Source organism: Taudactylus pleione, unplaced genomic scaffold (assembly GCF_031769625.1).
Source record: "Taudactylus pleione unplaced genomic scaffold, aTauple2 ptg000041l, whole genome shotgun sequence".
In the NCBI taxonomy this organism is placed as follows: Eukaryota; Metazoa; Chordata; class Amphibia; order Anura; family Myobatrachidae; genus Taudactylus; species Taudactylus pleione.
The window spans coordinates 78,609,802-78,615,837 of record NW_028284443.1 but is presented as its reverse complement, the minus strand read 5'-3'; positions in this window follow the sequence as shown (position 1 = coordinate 78,615,837).

The window sequence follows — 6,036 nt, the reverse complement described above, 5'->3', positions numbered from 1 at the left end:
GCCTCCTGGCAACTCGCTAAGCTGTGGGTGACCACCCACAGCTTTTGTAAGCAGCCAGGTGATGATCGCGACCATCGAGCTTGTGACGAGACCCTTGTGGTAGGGTCTCGTCTGCCACAAGCCCCAGTGAGCTTCCTGCTTTAAAAGAGCAGGAAGCTCACTACTGACTACCTGATGTCAGTAGGGCCACCCTCAAACGGCAGGTGTTCCTTCGGGAACGTCTCAGTTTGACCAGCCGCCCCATTTGTAGTGAGCCCCGGAGTGAGTGAATTTCTCACTCACGCGTGCGCAGTGCCCCACCATCGACCCGCTTGCGAGCGGGTCTGAATGAGGCCCAGTGTTCCGCATCTACTATAACAGAGAAAGAAACCACTTGTATGCTTTGTCAGACTGCAGAGAGCTCCGTAGCAAGGTTACGATTGTAGCTAATGAGTCTGCACACAGATTCATTCTATTACTGTAGGTCTGCCCGCAGAAAGCAAATTGCAACAAAAGTAGCTATGGGAAGTATAGCTGGTAACTACAACATATAGCGGTGATAGCAACATAGTAACTGAGACTGTCAGCCAGGATCTTCAGAGGGAGACGATTTTAATAAGAACAAGTTCAGTACAGACAGCCCAACTCAGGAGATAAATAGTAATGCTGCCCATTCACTACTAGATGCAGTGACGACGGCACGATTACGACATAGTAATTACGCTGTCGTCCCCCTAGGGGTGAAGTGCATACACTGAACGTTCAGACGTTCAGTGTATGCAGATCCATCATCCCCGATCATGGCAACTTGACGGCGGTCGTCAGGTTGACCGTCATGTTCGGGCGATGATAGATGTTAAAAATGACAAGTGGGCGCCCGCATCGCTGGTCGTTTTTAAAATTTTACTGCCCTGGCTGATAATCTGATAATCTGGCTGATTATCAAGCAATTGAGTTCACTTGATCCAGATAAGTGGAGAACAATATTGATAATACTGTTTATATTAGACTAACTGCTGTTTTAATGTGGTGATTGCTTTAACCTTTTGAAACCCATAGGAAAAAGGAGAAAGTTCCATCAGTTGAAGGAAAGCTGTGTTCCAGTATAATAAAATTGATCATTGTTTCCTTGAAATGTTATTGTGAAATTGTGACAGTAGCAGAGGCAGATACTATTATTGTTGTAAGTGTGAATTGACTATACAGTATGCGATTGTTTTATTGTAATAAATTCCTTAGTATCATCTTTCAAAATTCAGCGTGTCTACCTCCTTACCTCTCTGTAAGTAAAAGAAAGGAACCAGGGAACCAAGGTTGGGTCTTTACATTATTTGGTGTCACTAGACACAGGATACAGAGGGCCTAATTCAGACCCGCTCGCGAGCGCTGAGCGCTCGCAAGCGGGTCGATGTTGGCCAAGTGTGCATGCGCTCCAGGGCTTGCGGCAACGAGACCCTACCACAATGGTCTCATCGCAAGCCCGATGGTGGTGATGGTCTTGACCATCGCAACCATCTTTTTGTCCACTCGCTATAGCTGTGGGTGGTCACCCACAGCTATACGAGTGGCCAGGAGGCCGCTCTAAAAACTAAGAGGGAATGCCCTGATTCAGAGCGAGAGCTCTTTCAGAGCGTCCAGCTCTGAATCAGGGCCAGAGTCCAAAGTCAGGAGGGTTAAGCTGAAAAGAACTGGAAATTTCATATGTCAAGTGAACAGAGAGAAATGGGAGGCTCAACAGGAGCAAGTGGCAGTGACGTAGTACAAGTCATTCCCATAACACTCCCCTATTACTTCGGAGCTCCGTGGCTGCCTACCTATAGTGGAGATATGTATGGAAGTGAAGGAAGCAACTTAATGGAATTTAAGAATAAAATAAAATCAATGTTTAGATTGTATCCTATGAACGAACAACAACAATTTGTTAGGGTAGGGATAGGCCAACCATTGATGGTGCCATTAGTAGTTGACATCGATGGTATGAAATTATCAGCTGTGAACCATTGATGGTTTCATCCGATGGTCATCCCTGTTTTAATACTGGCCAGGCAGCAGGTCAATCAGGGAGTAGGGGCAGAGCTTAGATCCATCTCCTGGGCACATGGAGACAATTTTTATATACACACACACACACACATATATATATATATATATATATACACATACAGTATATATATATTATAGTTTGTCTCTGTGTTTTTGATGGCAGTGAGCCTTTGGATCTCCATCAACCTTCGGTGGTTAGCCATCAATGTTTGCTACCCATCGATGGTTGTGACCATCCCTATGCACACTGGGCCTGATTCAGACCCGGTCACAAGCGCTGAGCGCTTGCAAATGGGTCAATGGTGGCCCAGAGCGCATGCGCACGACAGAGCCGACTCCGTCGTGCGCATGCGCGAGACCCGGATAGCGATGGGCAAGCAGTCGCTCCGGGTCTCGTACCAAAGGGGGCGTGCTGTCGATGTTGAGTGACAGCACGCCCCCTTTGGTGGGCGGGCCGGGGGAGTGGATGCCCAAATGGAGGTGTTCCCATGTGAACGCTTTCGTTTGGGGCCTGCCCCACTGACATCACGAGTGATGTCAGTGGGAGAGATTTTGACTCTGTTAGAGCCGTAATCTCTCTAGGGCTTGCAGCAATGAGACCCTACCACAAGGGTCTCGTCGCAAGCCCGATGGTCGCGATGGTCTTGACCATCGCGACCATCTTCCTGGCCGCTCGCTATAGCTGTGGGTGGTTACCCACAGTTATGCGAGCGGCCTTGAGGCCATTAAAAAAAAAAAATAGGCCGGCCCTGATTCAGAGCAAGCGCTCTGTCAGAGCATCTGGCTCTGAATCAGGGCCACTCTTCACCAACATTTGAGCACACAGCACTGCCAGTGACCTAGCCCATCAAGCTCACAACACTACCAGTGGCCAAGATCACCAGAAGAGAGAGCAGTCTTGTTGTTTAATGCTGGAGATTACATAATCTGCTTTGCCCTATACCGTGTTTCCCCGATAATAAGACACGGTCTTATTTTTTTTTGGTCCAAAAAACTCCATAGGGCTTATTTTCGGGGTAGGGCTTATTTTAATTAACATTGATAGCATTTTCAATAATTCAATACAATTCTTTACTTACCTTTATTTTTTTTCCTCTTTTTCTCTCCTCTCCTCTGCGGCACTGCTGTAAATGACGCTGCCACGTATGCCAGATGCCGCGCGCTCACTGTGAGAGAGTGAGACGCTGCAGCTGTGATTGGATGCCACTGTTAAATCTTTAACAGCAGCATCCATTTCATGCGGGGGGGCAGAGCTGGGGGCATTTTAGTGTAGCGCAGGCAGGGACCGGACAAAATGGGGATTTTGTTAGGGCTTATTTTCGGGGTAGGGCTTATTTTGGACCGTTTTTCAAAAGTAAGGGTAGGGCTTATTTTCGGGGTAGGTCTTATTATCAGGGAAACATGGTAGTAACACTGCCTCAGATAACGACCCCAGTTTTTGCAACATAAAATACTTAATGGTAACGAAAGTAATGACTCCAACAGACACATAGGCTCCCTGTAAACTACTACAACATTAAAAAACCAATACCAATAGACTGTAAATAAAAATACTGTACTGTAAATAAAAATATTCCACACAAACTTAATTGGCATCTATCCATTACTGTATTGTAATTCCGTCCTCAGGTACCCCCAAATGTCATATTTGTTGGTTTTCTATCTGTATTCACCTGATACAGACTAGTAGTGATGGCCTCACTGTTTGCGGAGATACTGTGTGGGCTATATTATACATGTGATGCACTGGAAGCAGCTCACCCAGCTGACCCCTCATTTAGGTGCTCTGAAAGGTGCAGATGACAACTAGTGAAATCGGTGTTAGATGAGGAGTGCTCTGCGGTGCCTCCATCCATTAGTGAGAGCAGACATCCATGTACTTTGAGATTATCCCCAGCAATACAAGGCTACCCAAGTGGCCAAGACACCCTGCACCACTACCACTTCCAGTGGAGCATAGAGCCACACACCACTAGGGTGTATGCTCCGATTCCACCTGGTGCACTGCAACACTCAGCATACCCAAATCGCTCCAGGGTGCATCTAATACCCAGTTATATTGTAACAGCTTTGTCCCTGTGTGTACAGCCATCTGTATTTCTGCCTGGTTGATAAACTTAGGAACTGGCTAGGCTGTGGACCTTCTGCCACCAGCACCTTTGCTGCACACTTCACCGATCCAGCACGCTTCACCAATCCAGCACGCTTTCACCAATCCAGCACGCTTTCAGCAATCCAGCACGCTTTCACCAATCCAGCACGCTTTCAGCAAAGATTTGTGTAAATAAAGAGTTTTATTGACGTGTTATGCCAGTGCTTCCCAACTCCTGTACTCAAGGATTCCTAAAGCTGCCCACACATCTAAAGAGTATCTTTATCTTTCCAACTCAAAAATGAACCAAAACTCTCTAGCACCTAAAGCTGGTTACACACTGACAGATATATTAGCCAATCAATTAATCGGCCAATATATCTGCAGCTTGTCGGCCAGTGTGTACCCGTGATATGTCTGTGAACTACGTCATTCACAGACATATCGCATTGGCTGTGCTGCACAGCCGATGGACAGATTTATCTGCAGACATATCTGTCCACGGCAAGTGTGTACGAGCGGTCTGCAGACCGCCCGTACACAAACAGTGGCAGCTGCGGGAGGGGAGCGGGACACGCCCTCGAACTGCCCCCCGGGACCTGCGGGCATAAGCAGATGACGGCCGTTCAATGTGTATGAATGACCATCATCTGCAGATATATTTGTATAATGGCCCTCATTCAGAGCCGTTCGTTAACAGCAGTACGCTCGTTGCATTCCTATGTTGAGAAAGCGCGCATGCATCGGTGTAACACTGTGCATGTGCGTACGGCATATTGCGAGTTTTTTTTGTCTCGTTCGTCAAATTGCGTACAGGAAGTGACATGTCAAATATGATTGACAGAACAGGGCGTTTTTGGGCGTTGACGGGGGTGGAGATGGAAAAACACAGGCGTGGCGAGGCGTTTTTTGGGCGTACATACATTATCTGATGCGAACGTCAAATGTGTTCGTACCAAGTCATACGTCACTGGATGATCCTCTTTCCGTTCAAACTGCTCGCACAGCTTGGGGTCTGGATTACTCGACCACATTGGCGATGGCCTTCTCCTCCATCCCGGCCCTCCACGATGTTTCATCGATTAATCACGGCTTGTCAGAAAAACAATCAGTTTTGTATTGAAAACCAGCTTGTAATGTGTTTTGAAAACAGTTTTTTTGGTTAGCGCAAAACCGTACGCAGGTGGAAATCATAGCTGCTAATTTCAGGATTACACAATCAATTAGCGTACATTTGTTGGTCTGTTTTTTTTGGTTGATATTTGGTTTTTGTGTTATTGTAACAATAATGTCATCATGTTTGTGTGTATTTTTCCATTTTGATTTTGTCTGGAGAATTTGCATCCTTATGTAAATTTTAAAGTGTTCCTTAAAGTGCCCTTTTTTATTTTTTTTCATTTTAATTTTTTGGGAGCTCGTTTTTGCCTTGTGGGCCAGGATTAAATGTAAACCATTTCTAAAATAATGTCAGAATACAATGTCGAACATTTTTTCACAATTTATTGGAAACTAAAAACAATTTCGGGCACATTTTTGGCCCAAACATTTTTGGCAGTGTTATTCCCAAAAAAATTATAATTTGTGCAAACATAAAAGGTATGGAAACTTAAATCAAAAAATTAAAAACAATTCACAAGAAAGGAGAGGGAAGTTTTGGCCAGAAAGGAATATGGGGCAAGCACAGAAGGAGTGTGGGAAAAGTAGCCAGTGCTGTCAACATTTTTTCCCCCGTTTGGCTGGGGGAGGGAGGGCGCCAGACCGGGTCCGGGATGTCATCAGGCTGGCCTGTCCAGAGGCAGATGTTGTGGCCTCTGGACTAGGCACAGGGCTAGGCACAGGATTGGCTGATGTTGTGCCAGAGGTGGAGGATCCTGATGTTCCGGTAGGAAGGGAGGTAGGCTCCACCATGTGCTGGCGAACGA